This window comes from Quercus robur, chromosome 2, assembly GCF_932294415.1.
Source record: "Quercus robur chromosome 2, dhQueRobu3.1, whole genome shotgun sequence".
Lineage (NCBI taxonomy): Eukaryota > Viridiplantae > Streptophyta > Magnoliopsida > Fagales > Fagaceae > Quercus > Quercus robur.
The window spans coordinates 93,612,227-93,636,652 of record NC_065535.1 but is presented as its reverse complement, the minus strand read 5'-3'; the positions used below and the strand labels follow the sequence as shown (position 1 = coordinate 93,636,652).

Genomic DNA, 24,426 nt, shown 5'->3' with positions numbered 1-24,426 from the left:
CACCACCGATTTGTGAATGTGAAGTAACAGCACTAGCTAGCTTGTACTCAAAATTTGACAGTTCTATACATTAAGTTCAAAAAAAATAAAAAAATAAAAAAATAAAAAGAAGAAATATCAACGTTGAACTAATACTAGGCTAGTTTTTAAGGCTAAAACTGTTTAATAAATATAGTTATTTTCATTCTAAGTAATTTATAGGAGTTTTCTGTGTGATTTATGTGTAAGTTCTACCAAAACAAAAGTAAGACTCATCACCATATACACCGAAATTTTATAAATTTTTTTTTGGAGAGCGTATACATTATAGATTGCAATTTCATTCTAAATAATTTGTAAGAGATTTGTAGGTGATTTATGTCTGATTTTTCTATATGGTATATGTTTAATACTCATTTTATAATCTTTATGAATTACGATTAAGAAATTAGTTTCAATTGTAATAATTGTTATTGTGAATAGGGATGACCCTTAGATTTTTTATTTAATTATCAGAGATTTTACCAGTCGAGTTAAATAGAGCCACTATAGAAATATTCTTTAATTTCATGATATCAAAAATTAGGCTCTAAGTCTAACACCCTTTCCACTAAACAAATGTTGCTACTACAAATCTACAATTACTTTATGATAAAATAATTATTTTAATGACCCTATTGTCTCTGTTTCAACATTCAAGGAATCCCCGATGCATAATCTGTCAATTTCTACAACCAATGGCTACTAGAGAACTGAATTCCTCACTCCTCACATCAAAACAATTGATGGTATCTTGTATTGTAGTATCCAATTAAATAAAAAATTGCCTGCATTTGCAAATATGGGCATCAAAATAATTAACATACTCAAACTTTTGCAAATTAAATAAGATTATTTCTCAAACTACTTGTAATAACAAACTCAAAATTTTTCTACTAGGGAAAAAGATTTTCCAATTAATACTTGCTTTATAAAACTTTCCAAATTTTCTGGACAGAATTATAAGTTATATCATAATAATCATAAAAATGATTAGCAAGACAATTCAAAAGATAAGAGCGACAATTGTATTAATCTTTTGTATACTTATCTATTTTTTCTTGATGGAGACTATATCATCAAAAGATTTTCCAATTAAACAAGATTATTTCTCTTTATTTTCTCCTATAGTATTAGGTAGAAGCATTACTACAATTCTCTTGAGTCTTGACTAGATCAGTTTAATCATAGGGCCTTTGATTATAGCAATCCAAGTTGTTCCCATAGCTTAGTCCCATAATGTCACAATACTTCTTATAGAAACCGATCCTACTAGCCACCCTATCATCATGACCACGACCACATTCGAGGCCACCATTGATTATGTTGGTTATGACACCATAGCCCGGGACTCAACCTGCTGATTTATCTGCAGGAGATGGTGTCCATTTGCCAATGATGACATTGTGGCTTGATGGCTTGTTGCCCTGTGCTGTCATCCAAAACCATATGGTTGTCTTAAATGAAATCACTGCGTCTGTGGCTACATTACCTGGATTTTTTATTAGGTTCTCTCTGATTGCTTTATCCGCTGAAGCATAGTTGTAATTGCTGCAAATTTTAAAAAGATCAACAGTCAATATCAGTGTGAAAAATATAGAAAGTTACCCAAACTATTGTGTTGACAGGCACATGAACAATTATATGGACACCATAGTTATTGTTGACATAGCCCATAATCTAAATAAAAGTGAAATTGTGAATTATTATTGTAGTAACATCACATGTGAGGAACTCATACAATCATCAAAGTTTGATAGCAGAATTCAATTTGACTTTCTACTATTAACATCCACAACCCTTGAACTTAGACAATCTTTGACCAATTCAGTTCCTTTTATAATTTGTCTGAAAGCATGTGAATTGATTTAAATATATTTTGAACTAATGTTAAGCAATCGGATATTCCGATAATGTGCTATTTAGTTTTGTTCGTATCATATAAGAGTTGGATCCACTGCATTTGACATGGATCAATATTATAGCACATATTAAATATTAGTATAAATCTAAAAGTGTATATGGTATTATGACATTTAGCTAAGTTCAGTTAGAAGGCTAGATATGTTGTAAGGGTATATAGAAGAGTGCGACAATAGCAAAAATTTTAGTTTTTCACCATGTGTATATTTGGTTGGGATGATGGAAAAAGTCGAAGGATGAAAAACTAGTATAAGTTTCTTTGTTTGCTTGAGAAGAAAAATGAAAGTATGGAAAAAAAAAATACTTATATAGATTTACTCTTATACTATATTACATATTACATATTTGCTCAAATCGCCATCCAAGCTATGTCCATTAAAAGGGATCATAAGCTTCTTTGCAAAGCCACACAAAAACATAAGCCAAGAAAACAACCACACACATTGCCACGCACAATTGGAAGCTTTTTTTTCCCTAACTTAACCCATGCTAGGGGTTTACTAGACTTCAACTTCCCCTACGGCGCTACACACTTACGAAAAAATTTAGAACCAAAACTATTTTTACCACAATTTTAATGTAATAGATTGTGAGTGACTGGAAAAAAAAAAAAAAGTAAGTTTATGTGAAAGTGACAAATAATTGCTCATAATCCACTGTATCAAAGTTGTGACAAAGATAGTAGTAATCCTAAAATAATTTTACACATTCATGTGCTAGCAGTATCTCTATGACATGCTATAGTGCCGCATGTCACTCCCCTCATAATGCCACATCAGCTGGCACACTAGCCTATCACGTTTGACACGTCATCATCCATACTGGCACCTTTGAACGTTGACTTTGACAAACTGTTTCCTACTTGATTTTTCACACTAATCTAAAATTGTCACTTTGTTTTTGCATTTGGACGTCCTAAATGGGCCAAAACGATGTCACTCACCCTATCAGAATTGGGCCTTAAGTTTGCATATATAACTTTATCAAATATCGCACGCTTTGGTGACTCATATTTCATTGGCAATTACAAAGTGCCAGCCAAGAAGCTTGATGAATCTACAAAAGGCAATGCTTAGATCGATCATTTGCGAGGTCAGCCATATTTTAGTTTTTCAAACAATTTAGTTTCGTGCTTTGAGAATGAGTTTTTGCTAGCAAATATCTCTATGCATCTAAGAAGATGTTTGTATTCATCCAAGATGGCTAACCCCAATGAAAAAGTTGCAAGCGTGCATATATGAGATATTTGTTAAATAAAATTTTACTATAAAAATTTTAAAACCCTATTATTATTAATCGACACCACTAATTAATAATCTCAATCTAACCCAACTCATCCAAGAAAAATCCCAATATAATCCAGTAAAAACAAACCCTAATCAATCACATAAACCAATTTATAGAACCTAACGAAAACTCAAAAATCTGAAAAAACAAAAACATATAAAAGATCCTTTTTTTTTTCCCTGATGAATGACATGCATGCATAACGCCTTATCTCTTTCATATTTTTTGTTGTGGACGAAGAAGATTATTTTCCCACACCTCATAACGCCTTTTTGTTGTAACATATTTCAGCCATGATGAAGTAGTTCCTACCAAGGAAGTTCATAACACATCTTATATGAGTAGTGCTTTCATGACATAAATAACAAATTGTTATTGATTTTAATCTGAACTTACCATATTATTACTTTTTAGTTATTATTACAGTTTGTCACTTAGGTTTTGTTGTGAAACTATTGCCCCATAGCACTACTCTTCTATCCTACATACATAGTTACAAATTCAGCATTCTCTTCCACAAATCATATTGCTGTATGCACTCTCAAAGATAAGAAAATGAAGCTCTTCTCTTTGATATTCCTTTTCTTTGCTGAATTCTTGCTTGGAACCTCAGCATACGAATGTGGAAGACAGAAGTTGGGTGCTCTATGTCCACATGGGTTATGCTGAAGCGGATTTGGATGGCGTTGCAATACAAGTGAGTACTGTGGATTTGGTTGCCAGAGCCAGTGCAATCCTAGTGCACTCCCTAGACACCCCAAACGACCTGATATACCTCCATCTGCTACTAGGGATACTGATTATGGCGATGTTAGCAGCATCATCAGTGCTTCTCTTTTTGACCAATTGCTTACGTATCGGAATCGCGATGTGAAAGTAATGGATTCTACGCTAACAATGCTTTCATTGCTGCTGCTCGATCTTGCAATGGCTTTGGTACAACTGGTGATGTTACTACACCCAAAATGGAGATTGCGGCATTCTTGGCTCAAACCTCTCATCAGACCACAGGTAATTAGTAGCATTCGAGTTGTTAATTCAGTAAGCGCATAGAAACAACATTTTTCTTAATTTTTTTTTCCATAACCGTTTACACTTTATACAGCTTGTTGTGGTTACTGATTAGTAAATATAATTAGAGTGGTATCAATGGTAAAGCTCAATTCTACTGCTACAAGAGTTAGGTACTTTGAATTAAATAATGTCTTTGAACTTGGTGAGAAAGTGTAATTGATTGTTACAGTGTATGTATTTAACAATTAGTTTGTTTCTCAAAAAAAAAGAAAAAAGAAAATTATGTTGTATAAAATATAATCTTCTATTTTATTTAATTTTTTTGAATATGAAATTTGGTAATTATAGAAGCTATTAATAAGCATTTATTTATTATGATTTTGTTTATATATTAATTATCTATTTTACCATTTAAAGAAAAATGACATGACAAGATTTTATTTATGGAGGGTGTAAATGAAGGAGAATCTATATAGAATCTGTATAAAATATAACTTCATTTTAAAAAATATATGTTAAAATAATGATATGTAAATTGTAAGACAACAAAGGCTAATGACAAGATATTGTGAGATAATTTTTTTTTTTAATAAAAAAAAAAAAACCTCAAACTTCGTAATTTATATATATACTAGCTTGTAGGCGTATAGCCCCTACATGATTCTAAAAAAAAGAAAAAAAAAAAGCTTATAGCCCCTAGCCCCCTACATCTGCAAAAGAGCAATTAAATAGAACCCGGCCCAATTAGGTACGCACATATGGGACTATTTTTATTTTACCTAGAAAGTAGTAGACTATATATACATATTCATAGTATTACACAAAAGTATAATAATAAATTCATGTTAAGTGTTTTTATATTTGCTAAGTTTACATAGATGAATTTGAAATTAAATATAATTGATCCAAATTAAAATTTGAGTATAATTTTGAAGGATAATTTATATGAAATTAGAGTGTATTGAAAATCTAAAAAAGCTTGGCATCGAACTCTAGTTGGATTAGAAGGATATTTGGCACAAAATTGTAGTATAAATATAGTCTAATTTAGCTTCTTAGTGGGCTTGTAGTCTTGGACACTAAATCTGAGTAACCTACATATATAATCATAAGCACTTGTTGATTTTCTTAATTAGGTCCAGTTAACAGATACTCTTATAACAATTGTTAATAAATCATTTTAGAAAAATTTTGATATCACTTTTATGAAAAATATAAAAAACCATTAAAACAATTGATTGTTTTTTACCCATAAAAAGTTTCTTAAAATAGTTCCTACTTCCTAAACCAATATCTTTAACTCCCTTCTTAATTTGTTGGGTTACCTTGATTTTTATTGCACAAGATGATTATTATTTTTTTAGGAGGGTGGGCAAATGCACCCAGTGATGACCCATTTGCATGGGCTACTGCTTTATTACAGAAAAACACAAACAAACCTATTGTACTCGAAAAGATTCTCAATTCCCTCCTAGCAAACAATATTAGGATCTATCCAACTCACATATTAAGTCTTTGAAATTATAAATTAGTTCTTCATTTTATGCTTAGAACTTTTTTTTTTTTTGGAATTTTATAGCATATAATGTGTTATTAAATGATGTAATATTATTTTCCATCCTATTCAGTACATTTTATCCAATTTGGTTCTAGTTGGTCCACTTTGGTCATATTCGGTTTACTTCAGTCCTATTTGGTCCATTAGGTTTTATTCGGTCTACTTCAGTCTTGTTCAGTCCACTTTGGTCCTACTCGATCAAATATGTTTCAACTATGTTTTTTGGGTGAGTTATGTTAGTTTTTGCTTGAAATTTAATAATGTGGCATTAAGTTTTAATCTCCACAGTAGGTTTATCAGCAGGTGATGTGGCAGCTTCTATGTAAAACAAAAGGAGATAATCCTGTTAAATTTTTACTAGAGGTAAGCCAGACCCACCTTTGTATACACGGGTAATTATTGAGTACTCCCGGAGTATCATAAATACATACTCTACTCTCTCACGTAACTGTGGGTTCCACTAATTAAATTTATCATAGGACCCACAATTCATGTGAGATAAAGGAATACGTATTTATGGTACTCTTGAAATATTCAATAATTTTCCTGTATACGTTATGTTTATACTTTTTCTCATTAATACAATTACTACCCTTGATTTCAAAAAAGAAAAAGAAAATTGTTAATGCCGAACTATGATTAGGAAACTTTTTTTTGGGGCTATTTTACTAATTTAGTGATTGACAATTTGACATTAATAAGAGAAATTAAATCCAATAATTATGAGTGTTCAAAAATTAATAATAGAGTGCAAGATTTGGGGGAGCAAATGACAACATGGATGCCCAAATTCTAAATGGGATTAAAATTTGGAATAATTTGATTATGTAGGAAATCTATATCAGGAATAATTCTTTTACCATTAAGGTTTTCTTTCAATAATATGATCTTGGTCCACCACCGCACACCCTTGTGAAGTGTGGGGGGCAAGGGCCGGGGTTCAAGTCTCCAGGAGGGAGTTTCACACACATATACACTTAGATTAGGCTAGAGTATAATTCTATCTTGTATCAAAAAAAAAAAAAAAACTTTCTCCTTCCATTTTTTTACCATGCTTTATATGTTGAAGCAAATATCATAAATCCTTAAATACATCCATTTCTTTCTATTTAAACAAATTTTATTTAATATTTAATATTCAATATTAATTATTATTATTATTATTTTGTGATTTGGTCAAGTTCACGTACAACTCGTGGTTGAATAATAAAGCTGAAATATAGATGAAGTTTCGTAACTCAAGAACTTCTGCCGAGATACTTCCTCGCAAGAAAGCTAAGCTCAAACGTGTAGGACTTAAATTTTTTTTTTTCCTTTGTGAGTGAGAGAGCATGTCATGGCTTTCGTTGAATAGATGAGATTCAAGTCTCTACTCTATACGTACGCATGGTGTTGTTTTGTTTTGTCCCCTTTTTTTTCTTGACAATTCGTTAAATAGTTCAAAGTCAATATGGGTTGCTTGTCTTATTGATGCACTATGTTTATGGATGCAGAGCAGCAGAGAAATATCAAATTAATTATTTGACATGGATAAATTTTATAGCACAAATTAAATATTAGTATAAATCTAAAAGCGTAGATGGTATTATGTCATTTAGGCTAAGTTCAGTTAGAACTTAAAATGATTGAAAAGTAGAAGGCTGGATATGTTGTAAGGATAGAAGAGTGTGAGGATAGCAAAAATTTTAGTTTTTTTCTTTATGTGTGTTTAGTTGGAATGATGGAAAAAGTGGAATGATGAAAAACAAATATAAATTTCTTTATTTGCGTGAGAAGAAAAATGAAAGTATGAAAAATGATACTTATATAAATTTACTCTTATACTTATCACGACACACTTTCCTATGATCCCTTGCAGATCTGATGATGTTTTTTTTTTTTTTTTTTTTTTGGGTCTAGTGTCATGATTTTCCATTTATCTCAAATTTTAAATTATGACATAACCTAAAAATTAAATAAAAGAAATTGGTGAGTCTTGATAAAGTAAAAAAAAAAAGGAATAAGTTAGAACATGGTCTTGAAGGAATTATACAAGTGGATTGAGAAGTTTTTTTTTTTTTTTTTTTGGATAAGTTTGTTTTGAAGACATGGATTAGTAGGAGAATGTCCTATTTTGTAGGCATTTTAAGTAGAGTTGGAAACATATTTTTACTGGGTTACTCTCAAGTTTTGTCATGGTTAAACATAAGACTTAAGAGTATTTCTGAATCATAGTTCAATCTAAAGAGGAGAATTCTTTTATATATAACTCAAAAAAATTCAGACCTTGGTTTCATTAATGTTGCACATGGCCATAATATACCTAGATCCAATTGGCCACACATGTCAATTCATCATGAAGTCTTAAAACCGTTCAAACCTTAAACCGTAGCATATACTGTTAATAAAGATCAAGTTCTTTTGATTGAACTTTTGGACTAGAAACTCGATGGAAAAGACTACCTTGAGACAAAGTCACACTACAAAACGCGGGGGCCTTGGGCCACGTTTTTTAAGCCGTGGCTATAAAAAACGCGGCCCAAGATAGACTGAAGCCGCGTTTCATAAAAATGGGGCCATAGATGGGTTCTTAGGCCGCGTTTTTTAAGCGGGGCCATAGACGGGTTCTTAGGCCGCGTCTTGATCAAGGTCACCAAAAAATAAGGAAAAAAAAAAAAAATTGTCACATTGAATTTGGCGTAGCCAACCGACGCTATCAAGTGCAATAATATCATCAATATATATTTGTTTTTGAGGAAAGAAATAGAATTATATCATCAATATCAATATTAATATCAATGCAAGTAACATTTGTAGGATTTGTTTATTTCTTAGAGAAATATCTTACTAAACTGAATGTAATTTCGACGTCCCTTCCAATTCACCAGTCTTCGCGTTGGTTGATCTATTGCAAAAGTATTGATAAACCAATCAATCTTCCTTGAGATCACAATTTGCCCAATAAGGACTCCAACTATCAATCCACATCCATAACCCACCACAACTACTTTCCAACCAAACTCAATTGAAGACATTGAGCTTTGCTTCTCTTCAAAAGTTGAAGGTGGAAGTGATGAGTTTCCAACATGACCGCATTTTTTTGACGATGGACTTCCACACAATCCTGCATTTTCATCGAATGAACTGCTTTCAAATGTCACAATCTGTTTTCCTTGTGGTATGCGTCTTGTCAGACGATTATGAGACACATTCAAGAATGCAAGGAAGTTGAGCTTTGCTAGTTGCGAAGGAATCTCTCCTGACAGCTTGTTTAGAGAAAGGTCTAGTAATTCCAAGTTTGTAAGGTTCGCCAAAGAGGATGGGATAGAACCTACAAGAACATTGTTGGAAAAGTTGAGCATATGAAGTCCTTTTAGATTCCCTACAACTTCTGGAATTTCTCCGTCAAACCTATTGCTTGAGAGATCAATGGCCACCAAGAAATCTTGGATTTTCCAATATTTTGTTTCTATTCCTTTGTTTGTCAAACTCATTTGGTAATCATATCGAGCTGACCATATCCTTCCTGGTATTTGGAAGCCTGGAATTGCATGCATATACTTTAAGCGATCTACATCAATGATTCGCATGGCTTGCCAATTTTGAAAGTATTTAGATGGCAACTTACCTTTGAAACTATTATTAGAAAAGTCAAGAATTTCTAACTTTGGGAATTCAAAATTGCTTAGAGGTTCTCCAATAACACCATGAAATCCATTAGACCGCAATATGAGAACCCTTAGTTCTGGAAGAATGCCCAACCAAGATGGAAAAGTATCATTTATATAATTTTTTCCAAGATCAAGAATTCCAGCTTGGTACAATTAAGTAGTGACCTTGGCATAGGTCCTAGTAAATGATTTTGGTTTAAATTGATCATCCTCAATTTGCTGCCTCTCATGAACATTTGTGGAATGCTACCATGAAAGTTGTTCCCTTGTAGACTAAGAATCAAAAGGTCATTCAAGTTGCCCAAACATCCTGGTAGGAAGCCACTCAAATTGTTGTATGACATTTCGAGGATAGAAAGAAGACTCAAATTACAGATCATTGGTGAGATCTCTCCACTAAACATGTTTTTAGCGATGTAGTAAACGTAGATGGAAGGTGGTGGGACTGGAAGTGATCCTTGCAGCTCGTTTCGGCTAAGGTCCAAAACTCATAGATTAGTCCAAGGTGGAAAATCTGAAGCTTGTTCAAAACCTGTGAGGAAATTGTTAGACATCTCTAAACACTGGAGAGTGTCTTTACTCAAGCTCCACATCCACTTTGGTATTTGGCCATGAATTTTTTTTTGAGAGAGTACCAAATATTCCAATTCATCTTCGCTTCGTAAGAAATTTGGGAAATCACTTAGGCCACAAAAACTCAGTCCTAATACCTTAAATTTTTCACGAGGAGTAGTAGTATTAGGCCTGACAAGCAATGAAAGATTGTTTATGGATAATTCAAGGTCGGTTAGGTTTTTGAGGTTGTAAAATAAGTCAAATTCCACTGTGCCACTCAAATGATTTGAATGTAAAGTAAGGCTTTGAAGATTCACAAGATCGGAAATCGAAGTTGGAATTGGACCATGCAATTCATTAGCCCCAAGTGCTAGATCAGTTAAATGGGTGAGATTTGCTAGCCAAGATGGGAAAGGACCAGTTAATTTATTTGACCAAAGTTGTAAAAATCTAACTTGGGTCAGGTTTACAAGAGAAAATGGAATGTTGCCATACAAGTTGGTCTTTGCTATGTCCAAAATAATCAGCTTGGTTTGCTTATGAAGCCAGGACAAAGTCCAAGGTTTGAAATTGTTAAATGTAAGATGTAACTCAATGAGCTCAGTAAGGTTACCTAGTGAAGGAGGCATTGATCCAGAGAAATGGCAGAAACCAACATCAAAAGTAGATAATGACTTGAGGTTATCAATTGAATTAGGTAGCTCACCAGAAAAACTTGTGCTTTTAACACTTAAATATTCAAGTGGGAAGCTTCTATTGAATTCTGGAATACGCCCTGAAAGATCTGGATTGGACCCCAAATCTAGTAATCGAAGATTGGATAGTTGAAAAATTCCACTGGGGAACTCACCGTGCAAGCCACAATCTTCAAGAAGAAGAGATGTTAAGGAAGTTAGGTTGGCAGAGCTATTAGGCACTGTTGAAGTTATATTAACCCCAACAAGATGAAGTTGTTCCAGGTTTGTTAACTTCTCAACCAAACCTCTTAAGCCAGGGCTTTGGAGACTCAATGGATTACTTGAGAGATCAAGCGAAACCAACTCAGAAAGCTGTAAAAGAGCTGATGGAATTTGACCGGAAAATGCAGATTCTGAGAGGTTTAGATATGTTAGCTTTGAAAGCTGCCAAAGACCAAGAGGGATTTGAGAGTGATTGAAGTGATTGTCGGCAAGGTTGAGCCTCTGGAGGTGAAGAAGCCGAAAGAGATTGGCATTGGAATCGATAGAACCATAAAGACAACTGCTATTGAGGTCAAGGCTGATCACATAACCGGTGTTCTCATTGCACCGAACACCATCCCACGTGCAGCAATCGCCATTTTCGAGCCTCCACAACGAAACCTTGGGATAAGCAGAAGGAGCATGAGATGCCGACTGATTGATAATAAAGCTTTCTTTGAATTGCAACAAGGCAAAACTCTCGTCATCATGACACAATGGCTGCACAAATGAAAAAGAGCCAGCAAATATAAGATAAAACAATGGCAATAAAGCAAGAAGGCGCATGACCATGAATAGAATAAGTGATGAACACATAATCTCTTCTTAGAATTTTGTTTAGCACTGATAGGTGGTAATCATGGAAGTGAATGTGAGATCTCTCAGATCAAAGTCTTTTGTATTTAATATCACAGCGCACATGCACGACTTCATGTAATGGCAAGTTTACAATAAAGCAGTTGACTAGACCAATTCCATGCGCGTTCTACTTTCTCTAATCTGATCACCTCAAGTCAAGCCATCTCCGTACCTCCAGTCAAGTCATCTCCGTATGTCAGGGTCCTAGATCAATTTTTTATGACCAGATCGGATTTTTTATTATTAAATTATTGATTTTGAACGTTTAAAGTTTTTGGAATACGGAAATTTAACTATTTAACTACGCACTTATAACATCACTTTCCATGTAAGTAAGAATATGTATGGGTTGGATTAAGAGAATTTTTTGACCCAATCTATCATAGTAGGTTAAAAAAATTCAACCCAATCCAATCAATCACATAAGTCCAGCTTACATGAGTCGGGTTAAATCCATGGATTTGACAAATTTTATTATTATTATTATTATTATTAAATTGAGTAGAAAAAAATATTAATATTAATATATTAAAAAAATCCAAAGATTAGTATCAATGTAACTCCTTAAAGGCAAACAACACTAATGACTAAATAACAATAGTAATTTATTAGGGTTTGTGTAAACTAATTGGCTTTTATATAGGATAAGAATAACTAGTTATTTTAAAAAAAATATTTATTATATAATATATTTATATATATATATATATATTATATTAGTATTAGTAGGAGAAATCGAGGAAGTGCTGCTCTATAGTTAGTTTTTTTTTTAATTATATATATATATATATATATATAAGTGCCCTACAGCTGATTTAAAAAAAATATTAAATATATAATATATTTTAAATATATATTAAATATGGGTGGGTCGGGTTAGGTTTGGCGGGTTTGTAATTTTATGACCCAAATCCAACTCGATCCGTTATAAAAAATTTTTTATAACCCAACCCAACCCAACCCACCAAGCCTTAAAAACCGACCCAACCCAGCAGGTCGGGTTGGGTCAGGTCGGGTTTGGTGAGTTGGTGGGTTTTCTACACACCCCTACATGTAAGTGTGACTCAAATTTGGTTCCTTATAATAGGTGAAATCCATCCAATACTTGAGAATTAAGATAATAGATGAGGTCCAATTAATACATGAGATTTTAAATGGGAGATAGAGTGAAGATGATAGAGATTGAATCCAAGACACAGTGAACAAATTCAAAATCTTTAGCTTTCATATCATGTTAAATTACCAATCAATTCAATATATATATAAAAGTAGAAATCTCATGTGAGAAAGCACGAGGTTTTGCCAAGTGGCACATTGTATGACGTCCTTCTCATTTAGGCTTCTACCTCATCTAAATTTAGGCTTCTACCTCATCTAAATTTAGCGTTTATGTCAAACTATTATGTAATGGCAAATGTATTAATTAAATTCAAAGTATCTGTATACATTTTTAACTTTACATGCTTTGAATTGATAAGGATGGATTTAAAAAATCATGGGAAATGTAGGAATAAAATTCAAAAAATTTGTATACATTTATAACTTTATATGCTTTGAATTGAAACGGATGGATCTAAAAAGTCATGGGAAAGGTAGGAGTCAAAAAAACTTTTCAATTTTCTTTATAAGACTAACTTCAATGCAAAATTGCAAGAGTCAAATTCAATGAATTGGATAAATATTATTTGTTCCACATCAATCAATATATATATAAAAGTAGAGACCTTATGTGGGAAAACATGAGATTCTGCCAAGTAGCACATTGTATGACACCATTTTCATTGAAGTTTCCACCTCATCTAAATTTAGCATTTATGTCAAACTATTAAGTAATAGCAAATGCATTTATTCCAATGTATTAATAAAATTCAAAAAATTTGTATACATTTATAACTTTACATGCTTTGAATTGATATGGATGGATTTAAAAAGTCATGGGAAATGTAGGAATAAAATTCAAAGAATTTGTATACATTTATAACTTTACATGCTTTGAATTGATACAGATAGATCTAAAAAGTCATGGGATAGGTAGGAATCAAAAAAACTTTTCAATTTTTTGCATAAGTCTAACTTCAATGCGGAATTTCAAGAGTCGAATTCAATGAATTGGACAAATATTATTTGTTCCACATCAATATATAGTTGAGATCTTATGTGGAAAAGCATGAAGTTTTGCCAAGTAGCACATTGAATGACATTCTTCTCATTTAGGCTTCCACTTCATCTAAATTTAGCATTTATATCAAACTATTATGTAATGGCAAATGCATTTATTTCAATGTATTAATAAAAGTCAAAGAATTTGTATACATTTATGACTTTACATGCTTTGAATTAATACGGATGGATTTAAAAAGTCATGGGAAATGTAGGACTAGAATTCAAAGAATTTGTATGCATTTATAACTTTACATGCTTTGGATTGAAACGAATGGTCTATGCATCCAAGAAGATGGTTGAGTTCATCCAAGATGTCTAACCCCTTTTGGGTAAAGAATAAAGACATGATGACGGTAGTTCGAATGTGTACACCGAAAGAAAAATTTGCAAGCATATATGAGATATTTGTTAAATCATTTTAGAAAAGTTTAGAAAAATTTTGATACTACTTTCATGAAAAATACAAAAAGCTGTCAAAACAATTAATTTTTTTTCCCATGAAAGGTTTCTTAAAATAGTTCACAATTTTTTTTTTTTTTTGCCCATAAAATTTTTTTAAAATAATTCCTAATTCCTAAACCAATATCTTTAACTCCCTTCTTAATTTGTTGGGTTACCTTGATTTTTATTGCAAAAGATGATTATTATTTTTCTAGGAGGGTGGGCAAATCAAGCCCAGTGGCCCATATGCGTCGGGATACTGCTTTATTATAGAAAAACACAAACAAACCTATTGTACACTACAACAAAATGTATTTTTAGTGACGAAAATTAGTGAGGAAATATTTTTCGTCGCTAAAAATACAGCTTTAGTGACGAAATATGAATTTTGTCACTAATAGTGAAAAAAATTATAACATTTAGCAACGAAAAATAAATTTTGTCGCTATTGAGATCTAAAAAATGGGCGCCAGTGGAGGGAAATTTCGGCGCGAGTGTAATTAATCTATAGCGACGAAATATTTCGTCACTAAAAGTTGAAAATTTTAGTGATGAAATATTTCGTCACTGTAGGTATTGTTGTAGTTAGTATTAGTGACGAAACTCCTTTCGTCGCTAAAAGGAAGAATTAGCGACGAAAAATATTCGTCACTAAAAATAATAATAGTATTGCACTTATATATTTTTAGTGACGAAATATCAATTCGTCACTAAAAGTATGCTACAGAGATGAAATTTGAATTTCGTCGCTAAAAATCTTGACAAAATATGGTTTCTTTAGTGACGAAAATAAAATTCGTCGCTAAAAGTGTAAGAAATTCTGGACCTTTTGTGACGAAACATAAATTCCTCACTAGAAGTGGTCTTTAGTGACGAAAACATTTCGTCGCTAAATACCACTATAAATACTCCCAAACAAAAAGAATATTACATTCACCCACTCATCCAAAAAAAAAAAAAAAAAACATTCACCCAGAAACCATTGAAGCGTTGAAACCCAAACAAAAAAAGAGAAACCCATTCGCCGTTGAAGCGTCGCCGTCGAAGCGTCGTCCTCAAAGTGTCGCCGTCATCCATTTGCTTCATCGTGGAATTATGCAATCTTACATTAATTGGTATAATCATGGAGAACCTCGTGTATTGAATGAGAACATTCATGATAATGAAATGTCGGATAGTGATCATATGGATGACATCGATGCCTTGGTAGGTGACCAAATTAAAGGGGAACCAAGAAATGCAACCGAAGATGAGGAGGTGCGTCATTTTGACAAACTTGAGGAAGATGCAAAACGTGAGTTGTATCCGGGTTGCACTGATTATAGTATCTTGAAGTTTGTTATTGAGATGTTGAATGTAAAAGTAATGACCAACTTGAGTAATAAGGGACTTGATATGATGCTAGAATTGCTGACAAAGGTTTTACCGAAAGGTAACTTGGTTCCAAGGTCAACTTATGAAGCAAAGAAGATATTACGTGACTTGGGCATGTCATACGAGCATATAGATGCATGCAAAAATGATTGTGCACTATTTTGGAAAGAAAATGAAAACCTTGATAAATGTCCGGTGTGTGAGGTGCCTAGGTACAAAGATACACGTATCCAAGGTAAGAAAATTCCTCATAAAGTATTGTGTTACTTTTCGTTGACACCGAGACTGAGGAGATTGTACATGTCAGACCAAAGAGCTAAGGACATGAGATGGTATATAGACAAACGTGTGGACGATGGGATAATGAGGCATCCGGTTGATAGTGAGTAGTGGAAGGAATTTGATTTGCAACATCCTGATTTTGCCCTCGAACCTCGCAATGTAAGGTTAGGGTTGGCTACAGATGGATTTAATTCTTTTGGGAATATGAACAATAACTATAATATGTGGCCTGTCATACTTATCCCTTATAATTTACCGCCTTGGTTGGTTATGAAGGAGCCATATTTTATGTTGTCCTTACTTATTCCCGGTCCCCATCAATCGGGGAATGAGATTGATATTTACTTGAAATCATTGGTTGATGAGTTGAAGGAGTTGTGGGAAAAAGGTGTAGAAACTTATGATGCTTATAGTAAAGAGCATTTTCAGATGCGTGCAACTTTGTTGTGGACAATACATGACTATCCTGGATTTGGTAACGTGTCCAGGTGGAGGACAAAGGGTTATCATTCTTGTTACACTTGCAACAATCAACCATATTCAGAAGCTTTGGAAAGTAAAATTAGATTCATTAACCATCGAGCTTATTTACCTATGGAACATCGTTGGAGACATAGTCGGTTGCATAATGGTTTACCAGAGAAACGGAAGAGATCTTTAGAGTTACAAGTGAGAAAGATACAAGAGCAGCTAGATAGAATGCCAAATATAATTTTAGGAAAACATCCAAGTAACAAGAAGAGACAACTCATTGGGGAGCCAAATTGGTCAAAGGTAAGTATTTTGTACAAGCTTCCATATTGGAAAAATAAGAAACTTAAGCACAACATTGATGTCATGCATGTGGAGAAGAACATTAGTGAAAGTACTTATGGTACTTTGTTTGGCATTGAGGGGAAAAACAAGGACACTGACAAGGCACAGATAGACTTGCAAAATATGAACTTCAGGCACACGTTGTATTTGAAACAACGTCCTGATGGATCATATGACAAGCCTCGGGCTTTCTTTTCATTAAGCCCCCAATGAAAGAGATGGTTTTTATGACTTTTTGAAATCAGTCAAGTATTCGGATGGCTATGCAGCCAACATATCAAGGTCAGTGAATGCAAAAAATGGTAGATTATCTGATTTGAAAAGCCACGACTATCATGTGCTACTACAACGAATTCTTCCAATTGGGTTACGAGGGTTTGCAGATAAAGACATTAGTATTGTGTTGTTTGAGTTGGGCAACTTCTTCCAAAACTTATGCTCAAGGACCCTAAAGCGGAGTGAATTGGAGAAACTAGAAGAACGTATAGTTCTTATACTATGCAAGCTTGAGAGGTTTTTGCCTCCAGCATTCTTTGATGTTATGGTCCACCTTGCTGTTCACTTGCCTCGAGAAGCAATTCTAGGAGGCCCAGTACAATATCGGTGGATGTATCCAATTGAAAGGTAATTAGATCCTTTGATGCATTCATCAATTGCATATTTTTCACGTGGTATAAAATCACATTTTGTACGTATTTTTTCCTCATAGGTACCTTGGAAAATTGAAAAGATACGTTTCCAACCAAGCTCGACCAAAAGGTTCAATTACAGAGGCTTACATTCTTAAGGAATGTATTAACAACTGGTCTTTTATATTGATGAGATCGAAATTGTGCATAACCGAAGAGAAAGAAATGAAGATTTTAGTGAATCTAGTGAAGGATTGATAGTTTTTTCACAGACTGCCCGACCTACAAGTGGTAGGCGAAATGATGGCGACTTGTCTCGTGCATTGCTTGATACTACTCATTGGTACTTGTTGTACAATAGTCCTGAGTTAGAGCCTTATTTCAAGTATGTGATTTCATATGCATATATTGTTTAATCAAGTTTTGAATATTATCTGCAATGCTTAGCTGAAAATAAATCACCTTATTTTTAACAGCGAACACAAAAGCACATTGTATAATCCTACTAGAGAAGTCATAACTCAAATCCAACGACAAGAGTTTTCCAAGTGGTTCAGAGAACGTGTAAGACATTTGAAATTTAATCACACACTAATAAAATTTAAACATTTAAATTTATTCGTCATTGCTTATTACTAATTAATATCATTTGTTGTATGTCATTATAGATGAATAGATTGAAAGTTAACGAGTCATCAGAAGCTACTAAATAGTTATGGTCATTAGCAAATGGTCCTAAGCTGTATGTAAAGGAGTACACAGTTTGTATGGTTAATGGTGTAAAGTTCCATACAAGGGACCTAGACAATCGTCGTGTTACCCAAAACAGTGATGTATGTACCGAAGGAGACCATGAGGAAGAAATGCACGACTTCTATGGTCATGTGTGCAAAATTTGGGAATTAGAGTATATGTTTCGCCATAAAGTTGTTTTGTTTCAGTGTGAATGGTACAATACTAGTACCAATGGTCGAAGGAGAACGATACGAACCGATGCACACTGCACAAGCATTGATATTACAAGTCGATGGTATCAAAATGACCCTTTTATACTTCATAGTCAAGCGAAACAAGTTTTCTACCTTCAAGATACAAAATTGCGTGACCCTTGGAAAATTGTGCAATGCATCCAACATAGAGGAGTGTTTGATGTCCCAGAAGTTGGGGGCGGAGAATCCAATGATAATACAGAAAATAGTGACGCATTCCAACAAGAAGCAATTGTTGATATTGTTCCTATCAATGTTGAAGACAATATTATTGAGTATTGTATGGGTGATGTTGAAATTGAGGTTGTTCTTGAAGGTGAAACTTCAAGAGATGCTAATCAAATTGAAGAGCATGACATATCTGATGTTGATCTTGATATGAATTATGATATGTAGAGTTCATAACAATTGTCTTAAATGTTATGTGCTTGTCTTAAAGTTTTATGCTTGTCTTAAAGTTTTATGCTTGTCTACGTTGCAATTGTTATTGAGATGTTTTGTGCTTATCTTAAACTTGATATGAATATTAATGTGGTCATTTGTTGTGTTGAGTTAGCAACAATTGTGTTCAAATTTTGTACTTGTGAATTGCTTGATATGAATAATGATGTAGACTATAACGTTAAGTTAGTAGCAATTGTACTTATCTTTCATGTCAATACATAGTTTCAAAAAATGCCCAAAAAGGCCAAATACACTCATAATATACCGAGGCATGAGATGGCAAGATTAGATAAAATGAGGTAAAACCAAGAGATAATTGATGCTTTGAGATTGAAGCACATCTCAACTTCTCTAAAGGATTCCACTTAGTCCAATTGTGCAAAAAGGAAAAGAAGTAGAGCTAGTGTTGTGGTAGATGATGATTATGTACCACCTATTGGTGACAATGAGAATGATGTTGAGTCATCTAACTCTTTAATCCATAAGGTACAATAGATGTTCTATAGGGTACAATAGATAATAACTTTGTCATTCTATTATTTGTAATAACTTTGTTGTTTCATTATATGTATGTTTGTTAGTTACATATGGCACCAGGACGACTTATACGCTCGCGAGGTGAGGCATCTATCTCGGTGGTCCAATCTACGGAAACACCTCTTGAAGCAAATCCTCTCGCCCAAAGTTCTTCTAGTGTGGAGGCTACCGACGCATTAACTAGCACGACTGGTAATTACATAAAACATACTTAATTACAACTGCACATTGTCGTTACTATTGAGATTATACTTAATGTACATAGAATGTATAATTTTATAAGATCGATAATTTTTAAATAGGATCTACTAGCAAAAATACCCGTGGAATAACACGTGGTATAGCAGTACGGGCACTTGTTGAAAAAAGTGGTAAACTGTCAGTACATATAGCGGCAGAGTATGATGCTCCTGTTGGGAAGAATGCGTGCAAGCTTGTCAATCAAATTGGCGTACAATTGCGAAGTAATTTGTCCAATTACAACGTAAAAAATTGGAAAAGTGTTGATGCTGCTACTAGAGATGTGGTGATTCAAAGTATCGCGGTAAATTTATATTAATAACGTCTAACTCATTTTTGTTGTCACTAAGCATATTAAATACATATAATAATATTTTTATAATACACATATACTTCAATTTGCAGGATCAGTTTGAGCTAGAAGGAGATTCCAACTTGGTAACGAAAACAATAAATACAAAATGTGGAAGATTATTGAATAGCGGCTCTAACAAGTTGTATCAGACTTATAAAAAGCTCGTACAATCTCATGGTGCTGACTATGCAAAAAGCCACCCACCAAAGAATGCCACACTTGAGCAGTGGATTGGACTCATTGAAGGGAGATGAACCAATAAGGACTGGCTGGTAAATTATTTATGCGTATATTATTATTATCTAATATTTACTATATTATATTGTCAAATGATTAGATTAATACTTAAATGAAGTAAATGTATACTGTTTTATTCATGATCTAATAAATATCTTGAATGTTATTTATTAGGAAAAATCAAGAATTAACTCTGAAAATAGGAGCAAAACTACAGGCAAACATAGATGCGGGACAAAGGCACTTGCTGTTAGGGTTGATGAGGAGGTGTGTGTTTTTTCATTTTCTTAAACCTTAGTGTATTACATGTTGTGATTAATTAACTATAAATAACTAACACTCGAATGTTAATTAATTAGACAAATAATAATGACGATCAAGTTCCTGAATTGGCAAAAATCTACAAAGATGTTCATTTCAATCCAAATACAAATAAGTGGATACACCATGAGGATGAAGCGACATATGTATGTGTATCATTCCATCCCTATTATTCCATCTTTATCATGTTTGTAAAGCTATAGCATATGTATTATTAATGTTGTGATTGCTTGTTTTTTTCTCTTTCAAATGGTAGGAAACTATTCTCAAAGTGCAAGAGGATCATTGTCAAGATCCTAATGCAATTCCCCTTACACAAGAGGAGATCTCAAACTTGGTTTTTAAAAAGAAATCTGGTATTGTAAAAGGACTTGGCATGAGACCTTCCTCTTCTCTAGTAACCACTACCTCATCTAGTTCCTTAGTCGAGTATATTCATCGGTTAGAAAGTGAGATAATTGAGCTCAAAGAGGCAAGAGCTAGGGACGAAGAGGGGCGAGCTAAGGAGCAAGAGGTGCGAGCTAAGCAAGATGAGGTCCAAAAGAATATTCTTAATTTTTTGAGGAGCAAGGGTTATGATGACGTTTTTACCTATGGAGGTGGTTCATCTTCAAGCTAAATCACTTATTGGTTAGTACTTTATCTTTAAGTTAAAGCACTTCATTTTTTATGTATCATTTGAAACTAATATTTGTCACATAATAGGTTATTCAGTCTTTAGTTTATGATACTAAAGATATAGAAGTGAAATTTCTGTTGGCACTGTGTAGAATTATATGACTAAAGAGTTATATTTAACTAAAGATTTATATTTGTGCATATTTCTTATTGGTGGCTTTAGGGGATTTCCTTTAGGCATTATTTGAAGACATATGAGGACATCTTCCGTTGGTTCTAATTATATTATGCCACATTTTTTGTATTGTTATAAAACATCTTAAGTTATTTTATGTGTTGCAAACAATTATTGTATGTGTTGCAAACAATTATTGTATGGAAGGAGTTTGAATTGGATACTTATTTTAATTTTAACTTGTAGAATGTATGGATCGATTTTTTATAAATGTGTTGTTGAAATAAATGTGTTAATCAAATGTGAGGTTTTAATAATGTAATGACAGGCTACAGGTTAATATCAATGCTATGAAAATAATAAAAACAGAAAATAATTTTTAGTGACGAATTTTTTCGTCACAAATATGGCAACAAAAAATTTTTTTAGTGACGAAATATTTCGTCACTAAATGCAGCGGAATTTTGTAAGAAATGGTTTAGTGACGAAAATTTTCGTCACTATATGTGTCTGAATTTTCTTAAAAATAGTTTTAGTGACGAAATATTTCGTCACTAAAATTATTTTCGGGTACATTTAGTGACGAAAAAATTCGTCACTAAATATGATTTAATAAACTGAAATGGTTTTAGTGACGAAATATTTTCGTCACTAAATACTGTTTTTAGCGAGGAAAACATTTAGCGATGAAACGTTTTCGTCGCTAAAAGTTTTTAAAAAAAAATAAATCGGACTTTTAGTGACGGGGCTACAGCGACGAAACGAATTTCATCACTAAAAGTCCAATTTCGTCACTAAAGGTTCTTAGTGACGAAAAACAGGACTTTTAGTGACGAATTTTTTCGTCACTAAAAATACATTTTCTTGTAGTGGTACTCCAAAAGATTCTCAATGCCCTCTTGGCAAGCAATATTATGACAGAGGACCTATCCAACTCACACAGTAAGTCTTTGAAATTATACTATAATGTGTTAGAACTTTATTTGTTTTTTGAATTTAATAACATATAATGTGTTATTAAATGACTTAATACTGTATACAGATGAAGAGGACCAGAAAGAGCTTTTTAATCCCTCTCCATTTTAAGTAAAAAGGAATCTGAAATTTTATTTAATTTTTGAATATAATAGTGTACAAAGTCTTATGTCATTTCAAATTTTAAATGACAAGTCCTTTAATTATTAAACTATGAAATAAATCTATTTCCAAACTTTTACACTGACTTTGATTGTTTCATTCACTATTGTTAGCAACTACAATTACGAGCAAACAGGCAAACTAATGTCACAAATAATCCGAATATGGTAGCCACAGACCACACCATATCATTCAAGACAGTGATATGGTTTTGGATGAGTGCACAGGCAAACAAGCCATCTAGCCACGATGTCATAATTGGAAAATGGAGACCATCTACTTTTGACACTTTAGCTAGTCGAGTCCCAAGCTATGGTTTAATCAACAACATTTTCAACGGTGGCCTTGAATGTGGCCATGGCTTTGATAATAGGGTGGTTGATAGAATAGGGTTCTATAAGAGGTATTGTGACCTATTGGGAGTAAACTACGGGAACAACTTGGATTGCTATAATCAAAAGCTTTTTACCTCAAGCTAAAATGGCTCTGTTCCTAGGGAAAGAAAATGTTTAAATGAGTGCAGCAAGGAGACAATAGATAGGTATTTACATTGGAGATTTTCTTGTTCAATGAGAAATCTCTAAACTTGCAAATACTTAAAAGAATAATTATAGAACTTTTAAGCAATGCAACCAGCTTAACCAAAGTGTGTGATTTTACGTTGTTGTCTAAATTATTCACTTTGAGAAAGAGAGAGAGAGAGAGAGAGAGAGAGAGATTTTAGGAAAATCATAAGAACCATGAAAACATAAATTACCTAAACATTCAAATTTAAGCACATTATTGTATATCCCAATTCACATGATTGTCGTTTATTAATTTGAGAGATAATCACATGATTGTCATAGTTTCATAAGTATAATCATTATACCATTACTCTATGGTAAGATTAAATAAGAAGTCGCATGAAATATTTTTTTGCAGTTCGAAGTGTCAGCAGCGGATGGTTTCCATTTTCCATTTTCATCAAAGTGTGATCGTTCTCATTTACTATGGATTTTTGGCAGCTTGTGGATTGGGGAAGGTTTGATATTGTGGGTCTTCAAAGATATAAGTTCATCTATAGAAGTTGTATATTTATTAATTTTTTTATATCTACTTTCAACCTTTATTTTGAACTAAAATTATTAATTTTTTTTTTTTCGCTTTTAACTAATTGTAGCATTGAACAAAGTGAAGATTTTTTTTTTTTTTTTTTTTGTTGACAAAAAAGTAAAGATATTTAACATTTGCTAATTATTCAGTGCCTTGCACGGGCTAACGACTAGTATATCAAAAAACTTAAGAATAACATTTATTTTTGTCAAGTCCCTTGAGCCACATTAGCCTAGCATTTTGGTATATTCAGTCCACTTTGGTCCTATTCTGTCCATTTCATCTACATTAGTCCTATTTAGTGTACTTTGGTCCTACTCGGTCCACATAGGTCCTATTTGGTACGTTTCCGTCCTATTCAATCCATTTTTATCCAATTTGGTTCTAGTCGGTCCATTAGGTTCTAGTCAGTCCACTTCGGTCTTATTCGGTCCACTTTGGTCCTATTCAGTCCACTTTGGTCCAATTCAATTCACTTTGGTCCATTATGTCCACTTTGGTTCTATTTGGTCCTATTCAGTCCACTTCAGTCCTATTCGGTCCCCTTTTGTCCTATTAAGCCAATTTGGTTCATTTAGTCCTATTTTGTTTGCTTTGGTTTAACTCGGTCCACTTTGGTAATATTCCGTCCAATTCGGTCCTACTCGGTCTCGTTTGGTTCATTTTGGTTCATTAGATGCATTTGGTCCATTTTTGTGCACTTTCCCAATAGGAAAAAATAAGTTTGGGTGAGAGCACCTATTTTAAATCCAAATTTACTCTCTCTATATATATCTAGATCTCATACTCGTAATTAATATCTAAAATCTTAAGCAGTGGCGGCTCTAAAAATTTTTTTCAAGATGTTCCTTGGATACATGGTTTTCTTATCAAATATTTGTCCATAATTCTAGCAAAAGAATAAACAATAAACTATAAATTCATTTAAAATATTAATAAAATTATTAATTATTGTTGTTTAGTTGTTTCATTAATTTGTTTGTCTTTTATA

At 33.1% G+C, this 24,426-nt stretch overlaps 1 pseudogene; it reads left to right on the top strand.

The window, feature by feature from the left end:
- Positions 1-3,783: 3,783 nt before the first annotated feature.
- On the top strand, positions 3,784-22,819 carry LOC126705579 (endochitinase-like; annotated as a pseudogene).
- Positions 22,820-24,426: the final 1,607 nt, after the last annotated feature.